The sequence below is a fragment of the Puntigrus tetrazona genome, chromosome 15, assembly GCF_018831695.1.
Source record: "Puntigrus tetrazona isolate hp1 chromosome 15, ASM1883169v1, whole genome shotgun sequence".
Taxonomy (NCBI): domain Eukaryota; kingdom Metazoa; phylum Chordata; class Actinopteri; order Cypriniformes; family Cyprinidae; genus Puntigrus; species Puntigrus tetrazona.
In genome coordinates, this window is record NC_056713.1 from 19,365,875 (window position 1) to 19,390,514 (window position 24,640).

The window sequence follows — 24,640 nt, forward strand, 5'->3', positions numbered from 1 at the left end:
CTGTATAGCAGGGTTTCCAAAAGGGGGGTTGGTGAAGGAACTGCAGGGGGTTTGTTAGCTGATGAAAAGTATTAATTGATTAAATGTAACAATAAAATAAACAAATGGCTGCATAATTAATCAAAGCTGGCTGCAATTTAATTTTAGTCAGCACTGCAATCAGCTTATAATACCATACTTGAATCACAACCAAACACAGAGAACTACTGACTTAACTAATAGGGTGGGTTTGGGGCGGGGCTAACATTTTTTTTGTTTGTTTAGACGAGCCGACTTGGGCAAAAACAAACAAATTTATTAAAGGTCTCTTAGTTGCCACAAATTTTATTAACATGGAGGTGTTTTGCTATTTTTAAAATACATTTGGCATTTTGGCATGCAACGCTGCCTAGCAACTTTTCAATCAAGCTATGGCTACTTTTCACTAAAGGTATTTGGCAACACATTTTCGGAAATAATAAAAATGTCCCCTTTGGTGCTGTTGGCATGACCGTCTTACGGCAATTGGGGTTTGAGCGTGGACATAAAATTAGCTTTACTTTAAATCTTTAAGACAAACCTCTTTGGCATTTGTTTTTTAATATATATGCTAACGTACATCAACCTCTGGTATCACTAACGCACTGGGACCTGAGATGCTGTGGCTAAAAGCTAACACACAGTGCTAACATGCTCTACCTAATGTGCCGTTGCTAACACGCTTGGAGCTAACCTGCTGTGCGTAAGTCACGGCGGGGCTAACATGCTGTGGCTAGCATGCTGTGGCTAACGTGTTGTGACAGGTAGTGGTGAGTGCTAATGAGGGCTGGGCCGGCACTCCTGCACATCTTCCTGTCTCCTCACATTCCTAAAGCTCAGAGGGGCTCTGCGCTACACGGTGCCTTCAGAGTCGCAGTCATCTTGTTCACAACGCCACTTTAGTGCCATCTCATTAATGAGCATCTCCAACTCTTCATTAGTGTTTGACAGTATATTTTAATAAAGGCCAGAAGTCCTTGCCTTTTTGTTCAGGTTTTATGGAAAATAATACATATCCATAACATAAATATAGTTAACATTGAAAGCCTTTGCTGGACAATTTACCTCAATAAAATACAAGGCAGGATTTAATTTTATGGAGGTAAAATATTTAATGTTTATACTATAGCTTACATTAAAGGACCATTCACACCAAGCACAATAACTCTGAAGATAAGATATAGTTCTAAAATTGTTCTCAGTGCTAAATAAAAGTTCACACCACAAATATAAGAATAAAGACACAGAAAAACAATATAGTTTTAATCACTTTCAGAATGATTTTTTTCCATCTGATAAATGATACAAACATAGACAGCCAATCAGAATCCATCCTGCATTAACAAACTGGAGAATTTAAAGTGGCATACACAAGTGCGCTAAGATTAAACAGATGATCTCGTTCACTGGTGTGGGCACTAATATCGTAATCTTTATAGTTATTATGTTACCTTAACAGTTATCTTTACAGTTAATGGTTTTAAAACAAGTGTCTAATGCTTTCTAAGGCTGCAGTTAATCTATAAAAATACAGTAAAAACATTACTGTATTATTACTATTTAAAATACCTATTTTAGATTTCAGTGTATTTTAAAATGTAATTAATTCCTGTGATGTAAAGATGAATTTTACAGCGGTCATTATTATAATTAATGTTAAATATAGTTGTTTTGCTTTATTGTTTTTTAAAGATTATTTGATGAACAGAAAGCTCAAATGGATTAAATGCAACAACAAAAAAAATCAATTTAATGCATGCTTGCTGATTAAAAGCATACATTTTCTTTGAATTACGCAAACCAATAAACGTAAAGACCAGGAACATGCATAATGGCAGTACTGGATAATTTCTTCTTGTTAACCTTAATGCTAGATGTATTTTACTTCAATGTTGTTTAAAGAAGTGGAAGAAAGGAAGAAGACAGATTACAGATTTGCGGTAATCATTACCAGTTAATCTTTCCTTCTATTCCTATGATTTACAGCTCCAGAAGTGAATGCTAAGGCAGCAAAAGATGACGTTTGAATGCAAGGAAACCTCAAATACTACAACTTTTCACGCAAATCGTTGCCGTAATAATGCCATTGAGACATTAAAATAAAAAAATAGACACATTAGCGGTCTAGACACTGTCTAAAACCATATTTCTCCACACAGATGCAGCCAAACGTAGGTATCTCCAGCTTTATACAGATATTACTCTTGACTCTGAATCACAGGTGATCTGAGAGCGCTAAGTCTTTCCAGATGTCGTCTTGTGCCATTTACAATATTTTACTTCGTGGATCTGCACGCACGCACACACGCGAAAGCATCTGCATGCTTTAAAATGACAGCTGAGGACCCGGCTAAGGCCTCCAGCGTACGCCTGTGGATCCGCGAAGCACGAGAGGCCATAACGATCATCCGAGCCGTGCCATTTAAAATTGCCCCTGCCCACAGAGAGAGTGAAAGCTAGTTGGCCGCAGCCTTCAAACCCTGGGCTTTTAAAGGTAACCCAATCTCTCCTCTGCCATCCCTCCCTTCCTGCGGCTCCAACTGATCGGCTTCATCCTGCCTGTTAAAGAAAAAACGCTACGGTACAGGACACTCAAAAGCGGTACGGGGGATTTCTCTGGGTCTATAAACATATATATTTCTGAAAGGTAAACGTCCCTCAAGAAAAATATACCGAAGTGAAGTGCAGAATGTGGCCTGTTTCTTAAAAACGGCCGTGGTTTGAGTATTAGATTGCAGATAAAGAATACGGTTTGGCGCGAGCTGGCAGTGAGGTTTTCACGTGCAGAACTACTTCCCTCTGGTTTTATTTGCTTAGAATTAATTGATTCGATTAGGATAAGAAAACCGATCAGCCACCGAACGGTGCGCCCGCGTGAATGCTGCGAAGGCCGTGGGAAACCCAGGATTTCCTGGATCCGTGGATCCTTCCAAACAACAAAAGTACTCCACCTTCAATTGAGGCGATAACATCAGTATAGACACAAACTAGCAATTATGATGTCATTGCGATAAAAGGATATTATCGTCTCGGGAAAAGTCACCTATAGAACATCCCTGATTAGAATGGGACTTTCTAGAACAGAACAGTGACACGGCCTATAAATGTCCCGGCCATGATGTCACTTACACCCAACAATCACAATCAGCGAATGCGAAAGAATAGGAGCATTTCCTGTCATTTAATAGAGAACATAACTCATCACTTCCTGTTCCACCCCTAAAGTGGCATTTAAAGCACTGGTGAACAAGTATGAGTGTGTGTGTAACGGCATTCATTGTTAATGTTTATTTCTCCCAACTGTGACATATTATTTTGAAAAAAAAACAAGATGGATAGAGCGAGAGCGATAGATAGAAGGGACAAGAGATTGATGACGTGCCAGCCACTGGATGAAGTATGTAGTTTACATACATAAACATCAGCGTGGCACACTAACAAATCAATCTCCTTAAACTTTTCATTAGTACAGCGTGTTTAATTCATAAACCAGCTGTGTTAGCTGCAGGGACGATATTGAGCAACAGATTTCATACAGTGTGATATTAAAACTGATGTATTTACCGACAAAACAAACACACACACGCGCGCGCGTGCACTGGAGAACATGAGGTGAAAACACTCAAGTAACCAGTCTATGTTTATATTTATGTATCTGGAAGGCAGTTTTATCCAAAGCAACTTTTACTGCATCCAGGATATACATTTTATTAATTGCTTTCTGTGGCAATCAAACCTACAATCTTGCTGTTGCAATCACAATGTTTGTGCTATAGTTTAGTGGAGTTCAAAAGTGTAAAAAACACAGTGAAAATCTAAATTATAAACCTGTAACTTGGGGAAAAAAAAAAAAAAAAAAAAATTATTCAACCGAAAATTAAGTAAAATTATTCAAATAAAAATTATTAATTGTAATTCTTTAATTATTATCATGTAATTTTATTAAATGTATAATTATTAATTTTATTACTAAACATTTATTGTTATTATTGTTAAAGTAATAACAAATAAAAATATATAATAATGTAAATATATTTTATTATTAAATATTTGTTACTATTGTATTAATATAGTAATTTTTAGATATATCATTTTATACAATGATTAATACTTTTTTATTGATCATGCATAACTCTTTATATAGCATTTAGGACATTTTAAAAATAAAATGTAGAATTTTACAATACAAATAAATAATATAAATAATTTTAATACATATTAAAAGTACAATTTTAAGTATCAATTATTAAGAATAATTTTTATTATCACATTTAATTCACCATTACATTTACTATACACTAATAAGGAAAAATAGGTGACTGAGCGGGTGAACTCTTTCCTACAAATGATCATTTGTACTCGTACTGGTTTCAAAATGTATGTGGAGTTAATGTAGCTTGAGTACTGAAAATATACACAGATTTATGCTAATGTTTCAATTTATTTTATCCAAATGAAAAACAAAATCAATTAAAATGATAATTAATAATCATAAAAAATAAAATAAAATAATCATAATAATTAAAATCTAAAATTTGCTAAATAGAAGCATTTTTCTTAGTGGTACAGTATATGTTCTAATCATGTCTACATTTTAAATGGAATACTAATTCCAAGTGTATTATGAAATATAATGTATCGCTTATGGCGCGCAAGTCAGTTCATTACTTATAATTTTGTGAGTAAACATCAGTGAGTGTGTGTGTATGTGTGTGAGTGTGTGTAGTGTTCACCTCTGCTCCGGGGTTCTGCTGTGCTCATACATCACGCGATTACTGTGGGCGGCACGGGACCCCGCGTCATTACCACCAGCATTAAAGATGATAGAACCAGCCATTAATCACCATGACAACACACCCTAATGGAGAGGTGACCCAGTCAACGCCTGCGGACGTCGGGACACACGCACCTATAGGACGTAAGCGAGTGTTCGCGTGCACACACACACACACACACACGCTCACCCTGCAGCGCTGTAGTCTGTAAATATAGAAACAAGCCGCTCTTGAGGGCCGCGCTGAGATCAGACTCTTTAAACGTGATGATTGAGAGGGCAGATTAAGACAGAAAAGATCTAAAAAAGGCAGAAACCTTTTCCTTGACTCTTTCTCTCTTGTTTACTCTCCCGCGGTTTGCGCACACACACACCTCCTTCTTCATGCTTAACGTATTTGACAACTCACCCCTTCGCTTTGAAACGCCACAAAGCAACACACAGCAGCATTTCCTACTTTCGGCAACTGGAGCGCAACCAATGAAACATTTCCCACCTGCCAGCGTTCGCAAGCAGCTCTATAATACCTGAAGAGAGAGAGACATCCGTTAACATGCCCATTCTTCTACCTCCTGGGGAGGGATGAACTCCGTATCGTCCTGGTTTAAAGGCAGCAGCCACATTCTCTGCGCTCCAGGCCACTAGTGACAACAGGAAGAGCCGTTTTTACCAGGTCCAGGATTTATCACTTCACTGAGAGACAGCCAGAGGGCTGAGAGAAGAGAGACCCGGCCTGATAAGCAACAAAACAATACGATGGCTGTTACAAGCGCACTGGGCCCGTTTCCCAGCTGAAGATTATCCAGCCAAGACTACAGCTAAAATGAATTTTCTATGGTGTATCAATATCAACTTCATTTTGTTCAATGCCAGACCTAATCTCTTTGTCGACATCTTTGAAACAGTCACATTACATATACTGAAAATATTACAACACGTGTTTTCAGTATACAAAATGGATTCCTTTATAAAGATTTTCTATTTAAGAATTTGATATATATGATATACAAGTCATATATCTTTTGCATAAACACATATTATTATATATGTATATATAACATTATATAAATATATTTAACAAATATTAAGTGTATCTATATGTATATATAATGTGTACTATATATATATATATATATATATATATATATATAAACACACAAATACATAAAATTGTTTATATTATAAAAATGTTATATTAATGTAATATTATTTAAATAATGATATTTGTTTTTATATAAAAATATAATTTGTCAATTGATTATTTATATTTGTAATTTTATCCATATAATTTCTTTCTATATACAGTATTGTATGTAATTTTATAATAATTTTAAAATAGGTTTTACTCATCTTTTTCAATACAACTTTTTACAATTACATATTCTTTATTTGATTTGATGATTTTATACAAATGTTTAAGAATGTAAATAAATGATTAATTTGTACAGTATTTGGAATAAAACACTTTTTTTTAAATGCTCTTAAAAAGCTTTCTCTGATTATCCAATATACAAACAATTAAAAGAATTAATGCCATCAGATGTCCAAATATGATTCAAAAAGACATCATCCAATGGCAGTTGCTCGAGAAGCACATTCGGCTCAAAATACACAATTCACAAGCAACCTAATTTTCAGAAACATCTACTTTAGCATCAACCTTAGTGTAAACAGGCCTTAACACATGCCATCGGATCGTGAAAAGCCCCTTACAGCTCTCAAGATGTGCTCAAGACAGACCAGCATGAGTGACATTCCAGCTCCTATCTCCATTCTGCCACATATGAGTCCCTCGCTAACAAACTCCAGACTCCGTTACCAGCCTTTGTGTACAGAATTAAGACTCGGCTCTCTCACTGGCCACTGGAGACCGGCAGGACTAAATGAGTACATTTGTCTTCTCAATGGCCTGGCTGATTGGATGTTTAAAAAGAGTGTGTGAGAGAGTATGAGATTGCGTCTGTGTTTGTGTGTGTGTGTGTGTGTAGAGCAGATGTAAGTCTACGGCCCAGAGGGAAAGAGGAGCAGTCGGCACAATACATAATTAACCCGGACACTCAACTGAATGAGAGCGCCATCGGATCAGGGTGAGAATCCTACAGACAAACATCCACTGCAACAGCATTAACTCCACGGCCCCTCTTCAGCACGCGTGCTTCATACAGTGTGTGAATATTCTGTAAGCATTGAATATGGATGATGTAATGCATTTGACAAAAACGTGCAGAAACTGAGCCTTGGGTACCGTATCCCATGATGCAATGCAAATCAGCCAGACTGCAAAGATTTTATGAGACTGATATGATTTTTACACAAAATAGAATGAAAAAAGAAAAACGGCCTTTTCATTTATGATAGCTGGACACCACTCTCTGAATTTAACTAGATTGAATTAAATAGATTGCTTCTACCGATACAATCAACAACTTTTAGCAAACAGATTTATATTTCCCCATCATTTAGCTTTGCTAGGGTATTATTCTTTCCATAACGCTACCAAAAGCAACTTTTTGTCCATTTTCCATATGCTTTTTATTTTTATTTTTGTTTTAGATAACAGTCTGTAAAGCTCTGATTCACCTTGTAGGTTAGATTCATTTTTAATTGTATTATTATTAGCATTATTGCTGATTTTGTTATTTTTATTATATATATTTTTTTAATGTATGCATTTTTATTATTATCATAATTATTGTTATTTTTGTTGTGTTTGTTAAATGAAAAGAAAAAAAAAAAAAGGTCCAGAACCAGCAGTGGGCAGGTATCCCACAATTCAATGAGCAAGGTATGTGCAACTACACTTTAAGAATATATTTTAAAAGTTGGAACACATTTAAATATTATTATATTGACCTCCTTTGCCTACCATGTTATCAAATTGATAAAAAAAAAATCTGCATACACATCGTTGTATACGGCATACTATTTCATATACTTAAACAAACAGTATGCACAGTATGCAGTATGCCAGTATTTCGTTCCCAACATTCCCATACTCACACATGACCTGTGCGACTCGCTAAGAGCGTCTTAATTAATGAGTGCATTGTTTCAGCTCGTCATTGACTCTGGGCTCGTGAACAACGCTTCATTAATACACAATGCTGAGCCGACCAATTAACACTGTACTACAAGCCACACCGTGACTGCCTAAACACACAGATACACTCTCACACACACATATGCAAACATCCCAACCATGAGAGGCTCATTATTAATCACTGCTAATGCTAATTAATTAAAAGAGAGGGTGCGTACGTGTGTGTGTATGTGTGTGTGTGTAAGTGCGGCAGACAGCTGCTTGTGTCCTGGGAGCTCAGAGGGACTTTTAACATGTTTCTCACAAGCCTGACAAATGACCTATTAATTATCTAATGTTGTCTGACAACAAGCGCTGGATAAAGATGTATGTTTGTGTGAGAGGCTGAGAGAGGTGTGTGTGTGTGTGTGTGTGTGTGTGACCTGTTACAGACAGTTTTTTCTAGTGTCTACCAGACGTAAGTAATAAAAAACAATACATAAATGTAAAATATTTACACCGTTGATTTGTATTTGATTTAAAATAATATATGATAGGAAAGGAACGTTTAATAGGAAAGAAAAACATTGTGTTTAAGGGGTTAAAGATTATTAGAATATTTTTTGTAGTATATATTTTGTGTAGTGTTAGTATGTTACAGCTGGCAAGATTAAAATAAAATCTTACCGTATTCATAAAAACGATGTTCAAAACATACTGCATGTCGTCCCAAAATGTTACTTGCTATCTTTATTTATCACATTGGAAAAAAGCTTATGATATTACACAAAAAATAAGACAGAACTACTGATTAAAAATGTTTTTAGGAGAGTATGCATGCACATATACACACTAGGGTTAATGTGGCAGTATCTTAAACCACAATCAATATCATTGACGGAGCAGAACGACTGCACGCATATCAACTAGAGCACTTTATATCATTAAGAGTCCCTAACCACAGACAGCCAACATATGCTCTCTCTCTCTCTCTCTCTGCGCCAGATGAGTTTTTATGAGGACTGGACTGTTTCATTTGATTTAATGAGTCACAATCCCAGTCGACTGCTTATTCAGGCTAATAACCCACAGAAACACACAACACAGGGACACAAAATCTTAAAACTAAATGCTTACAATGATAAGAACAGTTAAAACATTTAAATCAATCATGTGACAACTGTTTCAATTGACATTAAATACTGTTTCTAATAAATTGGCTGCAGAGGACAATGGTTGATTGTAAAGTTTAAGTACCACAGATTTCTTCGTCCAAAAAAGCAACATATATAATGTAATAGAAAGTATGCAATCATAAGTTATTATAAATTTGTATTTATAATATATTTATTTTAATAATTTATATTATTATTAAATTATATATTTACACTTATTATATTTTTATTATTTTATTTATGATCATATTATATAATTTATTATATCTTAGTGCTGTCAAATGATATATAAATGCACACTCATACAGTTTATATTTTGAAAATATTTACATGCATTTATATGCATATATTTATATAATTTCATATATATAGTTCTTAAATATATACATGCATGCATATTTATATATACATAATAAATATACACAGCACACACATATATTACATAAACAAAATTTTATTTTGGATGCAATTACTCACGATTAATCATTTGACAGCATTAATATATAGCTACAAATCTGAATCTGACTAGGCCAGCACAAAAACTCCTTATTGTTGATCCACAATTCGCGATATTCGGGTTTGTTCCAGCAGCAGTTTTTCTCCTTGCTGACACACAGCTTAAGAGTTGGAGTTGTATGTATCTCACACTTATCTGTCAGCTGCCATACGCGGTTACCGTTTGATCTGTTTTCAGTTGGGTCTTACAGGCACGTCTCCCGTCCCACTTCACGGCTCCTGTCTCACCTATGTGTCTTTTCAGCCAGCCTTGGCTTTGATGAATCACAGTGATACAGTCTTAGACACACACACACACACACATGCACAAACCATTAAGCACTGTCATGATGTGACAGAGACAAAATCCCTCTAGTTATTCTGTAATCATTTTGGTAAGTTGAGAAAAGCATGGGCAGGTAGGACAGACACACACACACACACACACACACAGGGTGGCCCAACGCCATCCGGCCATATCCTGATTACACGGCACAGTTGTCTACATTTGAGAAATTGATCCTGTGATGGAGTGCGCTTCGTGAGGGCGACGGCCATCACCAGGGAGACGTATTTCCAGCGTCCGTGCTGCCAGCCCCGGGGCTTCGCAGGGCCCCCGCGGGGCGTCTACCCGGCTGCCCGATCATAAAGCCAAATGATAGCATATGTGCTTTGTTTAATTTTGATGTCCCAGTAATGTATTACACAATTAGATTGATTTGACAATTTCCATTACGCTTGATAAAATATTTATGGAGTGAGGTGGATGATAAGTCTTATCAAAGAGCCATCGCTCGCACGCGGCTGACACGCCACATCCATCAGCATCAGCAGTCAGGGCCGCTAGCGTTAGCCTATTAGCTTTTATTCACCCCACAGGAGCAGGGTCGCCCACGGCTATGGCGGGAAGGGGGTGTCTCTCTCGGACTCTGTCGTTCACCTCCGTCTTTCATTTCTCCTCATCTCTGTGCCGTTTCACGCCCTTGCTCTTTCTCTCCGTTCTCTCGCGCTCGCTCTTCCTCCATCAATCTCAGTGTAGAAGTGTGGGCTGCCAAATTGGGCTCATCAGTCTCAATGCTGGATGCAGATGGGTTTGATTCAGCACGGGAAGGTGGATTTGCTTGTCCCTGTTCGTGCGCACACGTACGACCCTCTTTCAGCACCCTAAAGCTCTTTTACTTGCCCCAAACTTCCATATTCCATACATATATGCCCCTTTCTCTTACTTTTTCTTATTTGTTTCATCAATGGGGCGACAATCCACTTTGCTGTCTAGTGGCCATACTGTCTCCATTACACTACTGTGACCCCACTAACCCAAAATTCAACACCAACACCAGCTCAACTGCTTTTACGTACACACACACACACATGTTGTGTTTCCATGCTTTATGTCCTACACCTAAACCTACCCCTTAGATTTTTCGAAAAATTTAATCCTTTATGTTTTATAAGCTTGTTTCCCCACAGAGACCTAAAAAATGTCCCCGCAAGGTCAAAATTTAATGGTATTCCTATTCTACATTTGGTCCCCATAACGTGATAAATACCAGGTGCACACACACACACACACACACATATTTATATACAGAAAATATGAATGATGTGTTGAGGGTAAATGTTGACTTTGTGTTGTGAAACAAACTTTTTCATTTGTTTTACTACACTTTTACTTTTTAAATTGCTCTACACAAAATGGCGACGCATTTTTCAGCTTGCACACACACATGGTGAGGGGCCGGGCTGCTGGCCACAGTGTTGTTAATAAGGCTCTAAATGAACAGAATGCATAAAACATGAAGGTGCCCGTAATGAAGTAGTGCTCTGTAATTAGAGACCCTGTGCCAGAAAAATGAAGACAAAATATTTGAGGAGGAATTCTGTCACCTCTGCTCTCCCTTCCCACTAATCATACACACACACACACACACGCACACACACTTGCACACATGGACAACACAGGGGCTAAACACATAGGTTGGGATTTCAACAGCCTTGCTTTCTAATGAGAGCTAATTGAAAAATTACAGGCTATTGACAGACAATGAGCTCTGAGCATATGCTGTGACCGGCTAATATCCCTGCCAAATTTATACCCAAGGAAATTAATAGATGGTGTTGTAGAAGGGAAAAAATGCTTCAGAAACTCTCACATTTGGTTTTACATAATGGTAGTAGCTCTGCTTTGTTTTCAAATGTTTTTAAATCAAGCTAATTATAATTACACCGTAAATCTATCCGAAATATTTTGATTTAAATGAAGGCATTACATAATACATTAGGTTACAGCTAATATCTATCCCTCAAAATAGAACAATATATTTATTTTTGGGACATTTGGGTATGTATGTAACGTTTGTGCACAATATGCTCAAGAAAAAAAGTTTTCATACAGTTTCTAGTTCATGTATACTTAGTTTACCAAAATTAAAAAAAAAATGTTTTGCAATTTTTAAAATGATTTGCTAATACATTCGTAACTACACAAAGTTTTTAGTCAATATTTTTTAAATAAATAAATAATTGTTTTCAGCTAAAATGTGCTACAATCAAAAATGAGAAATTTCTAATCTACTTCCCATTCTTTTGAACCTTCTATTCATTAAGAATTCTGAAAAACTGTCAATGCTTTTGAAAAATATTAAGCAGAACAACTGTTTCTAACAATGATAATGATAAGAAATGTTTCTTGTGCACTGAATCATTAGGGAAGAATGATTTCTAAAGGATCATGTGACACTAAAGACTGGAGTACTGGCTGTTGATATATATTTTCAAATAAATTAAAACAAAAAACTGCTATTTTAAATTGAAATAATATATCGCACTATTGCAAATTTACTGTACTTTTGACCAAAGAAATGCAGCCTTAATGAGCATAAAAGACTGACCCTAAACATAAAAATGTAATGTATTTGGTACATACAAATGAATACTTTACCGTTCCCATAACATTCAATGCATAGTCATTTGCACCTGTATTATAATAACAGATTTACTACACATCTCTTCATTTTTGGACGCACAAATGTATTCCAATTGTGCAGAAAAAAAGCTATTCCAACAAAAAGTAACACAAAAGAAACATAATATAACATGCAATGATGAAACGTAATTACCTGTTTGTTTCTAAACAATTCAGTTATGCAGCATTAAAAGTAAAAGTGTTGATGAGCCCAAACCCAACTTTAAAAACACAACTCTGACAAAACACCCTGTGAAATGAGGCTAGACACACACTCGCACCGAGTAAGACAGCAGAAGAGCGATGAGGTGAGTGTGTGCTGCTGTCACAGAGACAGTTAGAGCGTGGCCGCCGTGACACCTGAGCCGTGGTGACATAATGAAGGGGGAGTGTCTGTCAGAGAGGGTCAGCGCTGATCACACAGCCCCGGCGCACATAATCAAACCCCCCGCATGACAAATGGCCCTGCTCCCTTGACTCTGGCGTCTGACACACAGACACATCTCCAGGCCGGCTCGCCGAACATCACACGGCCAGCCTGCGCGTTTGTGTGTAAGAACACATTTCATTTCTCATTCGCCTCTGCCCTTTGTCTCTGTCCGGGAGATAGAAGGGAACGCGCACACACGCCAACGCCGTGTACACACTTCATCTTCAATCCACGCTTTTATCCATCTCATCTCGGGGAAAGCGCGCACACACCCACTCACTCCACAATCAAGGAAGGGGTGTTTTCTCAACAGGGCCATAAGATGGGGGGACTACTTTTCCCAGGGGTCTTTGAGGCAGATCGGTTTGTCTCGCAGGTTTAAATGGAAGCTTAATGATGTTTGCGTCCGAATCACACAACATCTTGACTTTGCAGGTCAATGCTACTGGAACGACAACTAAAAATTCACCACTTGCGAAAGCAAAGAACAAATGTGAGTAAACGCAAATAATTGAGGCGTTAACTGAGGTGTTAAGACAGTTTTAGCATGTGACATTCATCATTTGATATAATAAAAGGTATCTTTTCCAAGTTAATCTGTTTCTGTCCTTACTAGCCGCGACAATGACAATGAAAAATGAAAAAATTTCAATTAGAAACGTCGTCACGGCTGGAAGAACAACATACAAACTATATGAATACTATATGTAGTTAGGACACGGTGTTAGGCTGCATATTATCTACCAAAATTTTTAATCTCCAACTACTTAGCCAACAGGGAAGGTTACTTGTGATGTAAGTGTTTACATAAAAAAAATTTGAAGTCAGAGAAAATGAGCCTTTACGCTACTTTTTTTTTACCAAATTACACAAATACCACGCATGACCTTTCCAATGTGATTATGAAATGCGTTTGTAGATTACGGAGTTCAAATTTTTTACCTTTGGAAAGATGTTCTGAACTGCAGAGAAGGCAGAAAGAACTTTTTTGAAAACATGGCTTATTCCGTAGGATTATAATGTAAAACAAATTATATTTTATCAAATTGTAGTCCACCATACAGAGAAAAATTCTGGAATATTTTCCTCAAAAATCTTGACTGAAAAAAGACATGAGCCTCTTGGATGATATAGGGTTAAGTACATTTCAGGAAATTTGAGTTCAGGAGTGAACTAATCATTTAAACTTTCTTGATGTAATGATATTAGAAAGAAATCTAAAGCCAAAAACTGTTATTGCTAGTAAAATCAGTACATTGTAGAAGTTCTACATTATTAAGTTGTTATGGCTGTTCTAACATGTTTGTTTGAGTCTAACGCTGCTTTGTTCAATTAAAAAAGTCAGAATTTTCAAGCTTCCAAAGATCCTGCAGAGTAAAGAGAAATCTACCAGCTTTGAAATAATGTGTATAGTTCACATAAAGTAGTTGTGGATTCATGACTTCAAATAAACTTGACTAAGATTAACACACTTAACGCTAAGTGTGCTTAAGCAAACAAAATACATTTGGGAGTTACTTTTCCTATTCTGCTAATTATAGCTACACCTGGAAATACAAAGCAGCACTGTCGGCATTTGGAGATTCGTTAGTTGACAAATGCACACCTGCTAAGCTAATGGCAACATTAGAATTTTGCTTCAGTATACGTCACCATCTGAGTATCTTTATTTTAATGCTATTTTAGCACTGCACTGGCTTTATCAAGCTAGCTTGCTTGCTTTTGTAATGTTAGCTAAAAAAGGACACGTATGATTAGCCTACTATCACAAGACGTTTTCGATATACCTGTATTTTCATAGCGAAAGCAGAGAGGTTGATATCACTGGCTTGGATTTTTCCGTATGTCCATTATCCAGCACTGGATAAGGAGTGCCTGATTTCGAAGTGACTCAAAGAAGCCAAGCTACAGTCTGGATCTGCTCAAATATAACAGTCAACAAAATTAAAGCAGGGTAGAACGAATCAAAATAAACAATGTTTGGCGAGTCCGACGTTATTGTAAAACTTTTACCATTCTAAATTCATTAAAATCCTGTTAAGACCAAATACTTGGGCTAATCACACAACGCTAATGTGTTTATATTAAAGCGCTTTGGAAATATAAACCAACTCGTTCGACCTCAGCAGTTCATGTTACAGCTTTATAGCGTTTGTCGGCTGTCAGAAATTCATGAAGGATGTCAGGACTAACAATACCTTAGTTTCTAACAGTGGCAGTTTCCTTCTTTTTCTTCTGTGTGTGTATGTGTGTGTGTCTACAGAGGCAAATGAGAAAGCCTGAGGGCAAATAGCTTCATTTAATTAACACTTTAATTAGTGCCTTTTCTCCCTCATTCACTACTTTTCTTTTCTATTTTCTCAGTTTTCCTGCTCTTCCAGTCTCTCGAGAGCAGCTGCTTGGGGTTTTTGTCTACTCTGCCGGACTCATATACAGAAAGGTCAAAGGTTATTAAAACTAGCATTGTTTACATCTCACAATGGGGCAAAAGCAGCAGGATCTGACTGACTTTCCCTCCCTTCACCATCTTTGTGTGTATACTGTGCAAAGTAGGTGAAATTTCCATAATGTACATAATACGAAGATAAACTTGATTTACATTTGTGCATTTAAGAGGTGTTTTTATCTAACAGAGCACATAAAGTAGGAATGATTGACCAGTATAAGCAAAATAGCACTGAAAGTATAAAAAAAAATAAAAAATTGCACTCAACGGACTATATGCACAAAATGGGAATTCGAAACGTATGTATTTATTATTAATATTATTGAATAAAATTATTAAAATATTTTAAACAATTAAAATGTAAAAGTTTTTATTTTACATTATTTTATTTAAAAATGATAACTAGTGGCCACTCATGCAATGTGATGACGTCATGTGACAATAATGTGGCGTCAAATGTAATATACCGTATTATGTTGTATTCCATTACACACCTAGACAATGTGTTTTCCCCTCAATCTCGTTGTCTTATTATTGCACACATACACACACATCCTGAGCTCTAGCGTCCTGCTTTTTAAAGGTTTTGTGATATCCCTTGTGCGTCGTGTGCAGTTCCAGATGACTGTGGGCGCCCATGTTGGTAAGCTCTGTCTCTTTCTCTCTTTCTGTGGGTCCAACTCCCTATAAACTCTCATTAAAACCCCATTCCCATTGCTTTCCAAACACCCCTTATTCATTCCTTTAGAGGCCCTCATGTAGCTCCCAACCTCCAAGCACACACACACACACACACACTCAATAAACTCTATAGAGAATGGTGGAAGTTCTTGGTGGAGATTAATGGATTCAGAAAGTGTTTCCATCATAGCACAGCGCACCAAAATCAGCCCAAGTTTGGACTCGACATGTCATACTTGGGCTGTATTTCAGCGCAATGAAACACAAATGCGGAACTGCTGCCTTAATGCTAAACTCTGCCAGTCAGTCATGTAACATCGACACCATGTTTGAGGAAAATGAATGAGTAAGTAAGATCCACTCGGTTTGTAAGGTCATTTAAATCACAAAAACATTCAATTAAATGTCCCGAGCTTATGGGAAAATGTGCACATTTGTCAAAATGCATTTATAAACCACTTAAACACAAATCCATGACATCTCCAAAAGAAGGATGGATGGATGGGTAGATGAATAACCAAATTCTAGGCTTATACAACTTGTGTGTTATATTGCAAGTCTCCAGAAACTATATGATAGCTTTGTGTGAGGAACAAAGCATGCTTTGCTTTAAAGCCAAATGAATCAAAGAAACACAACAAGGATGATAACTAATAACTAATGATCTCTCTATAGCGAAGTCACAACTAAAATGAAAACGACTTTTCACCTTTTAAGAGACTTTGAACAGTGAGCATTTATTAGCTGTGGACACTTGTTTCCACCTCAGGATAAAAAAGGGCAACTTTTTATTTAACAAAAACTTATATAATTCTATGAAAAAAGATAAAAACTGTCAGAAAACAGTCAGAATTGCCATGTTAACTGAAGCTAGATTGGCTAGATTACTTTAGCATTGTAATTTCACACAATTTAAAAAAATGCAATGTTTGCGGATGATCCTCCCGATCACACTTTAAAAATAAATAATCAAACTGCATTGAAACGCACTTTTTTAAAATAACCTTTCCATCTCTGACAGCATCCTCGAATGGATGAATGGAGATGTCTTTCGGCCAAGGAAGAGTAACGGAAAGATTGATGGGTAAATTCAGAGAGACTTTGAGTGAATGACAAGAACACGACGAGTACAGAAGCCTCCATTAATCCGCCAAAGAAACACGACACGACCTTACGGACTGACGCCCCACACGCCAAACGTCCCTAATGCATTCTTCATGAGAAGTGACCACATGCACAAACACACAATCAATCTCTTTCTTTCTATCTCTGTCTCTTTCTCTCTCTCTCTCTCTCTCTCTCTCTCTCTCTCTCTCTCTCTCTCTCTCTCTCACACACGGCTTCCAGTTTTTTTCCATGTTGTGTGTTTGGCCCTTGTCCCTGCCTCAGTCTCTCTCGTCAGTTTCTAATTGGAGAGAACAGGCTCCCTAAGCAAAGCCACATGCCCGATTGTAACGAGTGACATTCTGTTTTAAACCCAGCCATAATGGCCAACACACACACCAGCACAGAAATGTAATGCGCTTCGGCTAATACACACACACACGAGTCCAGGAAGCTGTTTATTTCTCTATGTAACGCTGGATTGAAAGTCTAAGTCCTGCATGAGGTCTGACTGCCGACTGCATTGGTCCTGTTTCATTCTGCTTTTATTCTGTTTGAAAAGGTGGATTTGTGATTAGGAACAGAGACGTTTTTTTAAACCCAGACAGCCTCAGATCAAATATAGCGAGCTGTAATTCGTGCAAGGCTTCTAGTGATGTTCCCAAAACTGCACCCGTGTGGGCCGTATTACCGTATTCCAATAAAACTTAATTTTAGCTTTATTTTTTGCTGCTGTCTCTAATAATTATCCTCAAATTAAAAATTCGAAATCATACGTGCAACACCCACACTGTTTTCGTCGCATGACTTTATGTGCACTAATCAGTCTTGATATGAAACCCGGTCCGTTTTCCTCAGAGCCGCCACGTTATGGCTCTCTTACGTCCCGTCGGACTCCTGGTGCCACAAAGCTGGGTTCTGTCAGACACACCTGCTGAAAACAGCCTGCGTTCATAACTCACTCCTAATGAAGCTCACGGGTGAACAGAGATTTCTTTAAAGCCGCTCACAGGTGCTCGTTTATACCTGTCACATCATATATGCAGCGCTTGTTTAGAGAGCGCAAACATCTAATTGAAAACATTGTTTTATGCAGAGAGAGTTTTTGTGGTTTTTAAAAGACTTTAAGATAGCAAATCAACCTTACGATGTTCAAAGATTTAAAAAAAAGCTTTCAATAAAAATGCTATATAAATAAATACATTTTCCACAAATTGCATTACTTATTAAATTACCGACATTGAAAGAAATAAAAAATTTATATTTGAAATAACGCCATTCTAAAAGCATTAATACACATATTAAATCTAATATCTAATATCTAATTAAGTCTAATTAATTTATTACCTTCAGATATTGACCATAAATAGATTTTGATCTTTTAATCAGACTTTAATTAGGCATCCTGGTGTGTCAGGTAAGCAGAAAAAGCTAAATGTCTGATAAGCAGATGGAAAAAGTTTAAAGAAGGGATTAAAGGAGAAGAGGAGATTTTTGGAACGATACCAAAGACTTTTCCCCCTTAAATAATCTAGCCTAAAAATTTCTAAAGCATTTTTGGTAGCACTTTATCTTAATTTCTTGGTTAAGTACACTGTAAGAACATTATATGTAAGTGAACGTGCTGTAAAATAAAGTACAACAGCATTTTTATTATAGAAAATAAAGAAAAAAAGATAAAAGTAAAAAGTCTAAATGTCAGAAGAGAAATAATGAAGAAAAACATTTTTTGAATGATACCAAGTTTTCAAGTTTTAACATAAAAATGCTAACATTTATATTAAATAACCATCTATATACATCTATATACTTTGAAAAGGTCTGTAAACCAAAACAAGACAACAAAAAAAATTAAGATCAATAAAAACGTAGCTTCTAAATAGCCAGGAAATAGATCAAGTCCAACTGTTAGCTGTTATTCAGCTGATATTTGTTCAGAAGAAAACGAGGCCAATTGTTCTCACACTGATGGAATGCGGATAAAGGAAAGAAAAGCAGCAAAAGAAACAAACAAACAGCAACTCGCAGGCCGTGTTCAGAGATGGAAATCAATACTAATTAAAGCCAAACAAGTGTTCTGCTTGATGCGGTGAAAGAGCAGGCTTCTCATTAAATATTTTCATCGCTGATTAGTCGAAGGTTTTTTAAATGAATTCAACGCCTGTCGCCTCCCTTTGGGAGAGCATGACACTCTCGCAGCTCGCGAGCGGATGTGAATTTCAAACCCTGCGAGCCTGCAATTAAAACAACAACAAAGAATAGACGATACAAAATTAAGCATCAAATGGTTTAATGTTATGTGTCACTCTCCAAAACGCTGTGTATTAGAGGCACTTAATTAAACTTTCAAATTCAAATGGACTAATCAGTTTGAGGCAGAGTGGCTGATTGTTTTTCCCGTACATTAAACACTTCCTTCAGCTCCTGCCCGCTTGTTAACATGAAGGTGCGATTTGCATATCCTGATAGACTATTACAGTTTTAATGTCCCTTTTTCTCCGGTGGTACATCAATCATGCACGCGGGGCCACCACAGGCCACAATTAACCCACCGAATCTGCCACAAAACAAATATTACAAGGGTTCACTAATTTAGAGATCAAAAAGCCACTTGTCCGCTTCACGAGTGAAACGGAGGCGGCGCCGGCGCACTTCAGAGACGCCGCGTAATTACCAGCTGTTAATTGCGCACTTGCGCTGTCTTCGTTTTAATTAAAAAGAGCGGCTCGTCGCCGGCCGATAAGCGATGGTGGAGCGCGGCCGGTTTTAATCAACAAAGCGCGAAGAATTCGTTTCTGCACCGGCCAGCCGCGGCAGGAGGAAATCTTCAAATATCCGAAGGAGAAAGGGAGATTAAACCCTGTCCATTAGGAGCGACGCAGAGGGAGGGGAGGGGAGCAGTCAGGTTTTATTTGGGCCGAGCGCGCGGGGCCGTATTTGAAGTTAGTCCCGCTCGCCGTGCTCCTGCCGACAAACTGGCGGGGGGCGAGAGTCTAATCAGACCTACTGCATGAGAGGAGCACTTGAGTGGAGGAATTGGACCCTGCTGTTACTCCCTCGCTCTCTCTCACTGTTGCCCTCCCTATCTTTCTTTAGCAGCCGATGAACACGCTCGTTTGTTTGCCTTGAAGGATTATGGGAAAAGTTGTTGAACCGACGGCCCCGACAAGTAAGTTGTTGCGGGGAGTAATACCTATTCATCAAGTCATCCATCCATCTCCCTTCCTGCTTCCTTGCCCGTATACGCTCTTAGAAACGAAAGTTTCGAAAAAAAAAAAATTTTGAGTGATGCCACAGAAGAACATTATTGGTTTTAGCGAACGGTTCTTAAAAGAACATTTTTTTTTGCCACTTTTGTGGAATTGAAAGGTTCTGTGGATGTTAAACATTTTTGATGGATGGCAGTGAAGAACTTTTATGCAAGAAAAAACACAAGTGAGACCTTCCTGTCTTTTCGAGCTTCGTGTCTCAACTGTATCTCTCAGATTAAAGAGAGCTTTGTGCAAGTATCCTGTTCCTCATACTTTTCTCGTGAGAAATACATCTCAGAAATCTCACAGTGTCTCCTCGAGAGCTTCAGAGGGATTCTCAACAATGTCTTGGATAGAGAAAAGTCTAATAAAAATTTCAGTATAAAGGCTGATCCCACAGCAGAACCATTTTGGGTTCTCCAAAGAAGCTATCAGTGAACAGTTCTTAGAAGAACTGAGGAATGAATGTTAAAGGTTCTTTATGGAACCATGTATGCCGAGGCAGAATCAATATTCTATTATATATCACAATCGCTTCTTTTAATTGCTCCTAATGAATATTTTGATGTAAAATATGGCAAATTATGTGGTAATATGGTAAAACATGAATGCTTTATTCATATTTGAAGATGAAAGCTTAATCAAATTATTTAATAAAAGAAGACAATACATTTGTAATCTTACAAAAGATTCAGTTTTACATAAAAGCTGTTCTTATGATCTGTCTATTCATCAAAGAATCCTCAAACAACATTGTTTCTTAACTGTAGCTTAAAACTACCGAATCTCTGCGTTTATCCGTGTTTAACCCAGCATTTTCTTTCTGAGCTGTACAGGAGCAAAACACCCACGTCAGTGACTCCAAGAGCATTCATCAGAGGATGAGACGTCTCAAAGGGCCTCAAAACTCTCCTGACCTTTGCTCCTTCCTTGACAGAACTGTCCGCTCTTCCTGTCTGAGGGGCTTCCTCCCACTCATGCCCAATCAGCACCTGTCAGCACGGTGATCGCCGCCGCGATGCTGGGTTTATCTAAGGAAACAGTTGCCGTGGCAAGGACGGTCTGGCCACTGTGACAGATTAATGCTGACTTAAACTCACTTCCTGATCACACAGAGAGAACTCTAATGAGGAGGAGGAGTCTCGCTGTCTGTCTGTCTCTATCACACACACACACACACACACACACTCGAAGGCGCCACAATGTAGACAGGCCAAAGTAAAGCAAGCTGCTACAGTTTGTCCATATCATCTTATTGTTCATGGCGTTAATTATTTCCTGTTTACTAATAGGCCAGAACAGAGTCTGGAGAGGTCAGAAAGCCACAGACATTCTCTCACACTCTACTCTATCAGAGAGTGTGTGATATGTCTGGAGGTGATACCCTCTGTTTGAATGCAGATGACCTTTGACCTATTAGCCAAAATCACTTCCACATGAGCTGCAGAGTTTGAGCACGCGTTAATCTTTTCTAGAAATGTTGTTATCTGTATGAAAACATTGAAAAATTTAAATTGAAGAATTTAAAGGCAAGAAAGGAAAAACACCTTTCTACGATAAAAGCTCTTTACATTTTAGAGGAATGTTCTGGAATCAATACAATTAAACCCTCAATTGACGAGAAGCAGATGGAAAATTCTTGATGTACAAATTATATTTTTTAAGTAAAAAAGCATTTTATTTCATATTATTAGATATTCAGGACCCAAAAATGTAGTCTTATTTCTCTTTGTAAAAAAGTTGTACTTACTAAATTATTTTGATAAAAATTATGAAATAAATAAAGTGAAATTTAATATTTCATTTAAGAATCAGAAAAAGTTTCGAAACCAAAAGTATTATTTAAAGAAAATTAAAGAAATATTTAATTTATAAACTAAAATGTAATTTCTAAATAGCTTAGAAATATCTGTGATTTATATATTATATATTAAGCATCTTAAAATATTTGTTCAAATATCCATCAAATGCCACTTGATGATGGAATGCATTTTTTATGCATTTATGACCAAGTTAAGCTGGTTAAACCTATTTCATGTGACACAAAATATACCAGAAAAGCACATGCAGAAAAATAAGAATTTCCTTAGGAATTTGTTTGGTAACCCTCATTCAGAGGATCAAACTAAAACAGTAATCAAGCAGCTAAAAAGACAATTGAGACCAGTTTTAGCTCAAATAACAGACACCTTTGTATTTGGATTAAGTAAAATAAGTAGCTTTAAACCTTCTGGAATGTCTTGTCTCATAAACTTTCATTCAAGGGTTGAGTCGAAAATGACTCCCAGCATGCCAAATATGCTGTCAATGAGCTTACTGAGACTAGAACATTCATTAAACAAACCGAATTCTCAATCAGACCTGAGACACGAGTACATGCACAGGTGTGTGCTAAACTCCAAAAGTCTGGAAATGTGCCTCGGATCAACATGTTCATGTTAGCATTGCGTATTTATGCGAAGAACTCATCTGTACGTCACATCTGCGTCTCTGATGGAAGTTTCGATTCTCGAGCTAATAATAAACACAAGCGTACACGCTTCAGCGTGTGTGTGTGTGACGGAGGCCAGTGTGAATGTGTGCAGCTGGCATGGACTGCTCTGGTCTGGCATGCGTGTGTGTGAGTGTGTGTTGCTGCCTGCTGGCCGGTGGTGTTCCCAGGCCTGCACTGCTCTCAGACCGTGTCAGTATGATGGATGGTTTGGGTTAGACGGGGGCAGTACACGCACCTCTTTCGCTCCTCTCCTGTGGGACGTCCTGAAGACTGCGAGTGTGTGTGTGTGTGTGTGTGTGTGTGTGTGTGTGATGTCCCGCAGACTGACAGCCACATTGTGGCGCCCCAAACAGCCCGACTCCGCCCGCTGGCATCACCACTGAGGGTCTGTTCAACCACCTCCATCACACACACATTTTCAATACATGCTAAAATTGATACATGATCACATGCAACACTCTTTTTACATGAATTTCTTTCATGAAACCAGTCCTGATTTTTTAATGACTGATTCATATCTCTCTCTCTCTCTTTGCAGGCAGTTAATGCAGCCTTTGCAACTTTACTGGCTAGACGACTTAACAGGAAGTCCCTCAGGTGTTTGATTTTTTTCACATGCTTTTTTACATTAAACTGGAAAATATTTGATAACTAGTGAGACAGAAATCAGAGACAAATATAACCAATACACTCCATATACCTTTTTTTCTATTCTATTCTATTCTATTCTATCCCATTTGTTATTTCTTTGATACATGTAATAGTTTTAATAAAATGAAGAATTACTTTTTATTAAATTATTTTATATATATATAAAAAATATATATATATATATATATATATATATATATATATATATATATATATATATATACATATATATATATATATATATATATATATATATATATATATATATATTTTTTTTTTTTTTATATATAAATAATTTAATAAAAAAATTGGCCCGGTTTCTAACTTCCAAGCCTGGCAAAAGCAGCAAGGACTGGCCTGTCTGGGACAGATATGGAGTGTAGGGGTCTGTCCCTCCCTGTCCGGTGGGTCTGGGCGTAGCTCACTAGATGTGCTAACACATTAGCACTCTCACACTACCAAAGTTTTAAGATGCTAATCAACAGGGTGTAAAGATCTGTCAACAAATACAGCATAAAACACACAATTATTACATATCGCTCCCATCTCTGCCGGTCCCAACGGGCTGACAGGTTGATTTCGGTATCGCCATGGCAGCTGACGTAGCCGCACCCCAAACAGTTACTGCTCCTTTTCTTCATTGGCTGCTAACGGCGGACTGTTATCGCAAGGAAAGAGGCCTCTGGCCAACTCAAACACATTTAATGCACTGTCCACAGAGTGTTTGGAGAGATAATATACATTCAGAGTACACACACGCACACTCGTTTGCCATGGCATGGCCGCATCATTGTCTGGGAGAGGTGGTGCTGAGCGGTAGATGGTTATCTGTGCGCTAACGAAGAAAAATAGCAAAGAAAAACAAGCTGGACAAATTCCACGCCACACAACACTGACCGCCTCATTACGGCCAATCACATAAAATCTATAAATAACCCACGGCCTGTCAAAGCAACAGTTGTCTTCACACAAAAACTTGTAAATTGTTTAATAAAAAAAAACAACTGTTAGATAAAGCTGTGTTTTTCCCCAAAGGTCAATGAAAATATGAGGGGGAAAAAATTATAAAACGCTTTACTTAGATTCATTGGCAATCATTTTAACACTGACTTTACCGTTTAATTCAGATTTCTTTAT

The 24,640-nt window shown here is 37.4% G+C and overlaps 1 protein-coding gene across 14 annotated transcripts in view; it reads right to left on the minus strand.

The window, feature by feature from the left end:
• mecom (MDS1 and EVI1 complex locus) overlaps positions 1–24,640 on the minus strand; it is a 138,168-nt gene that overhangs the window by 84,543 nt on the left and 28,985 nt on the right. The window lies entirely within an intron of this gene.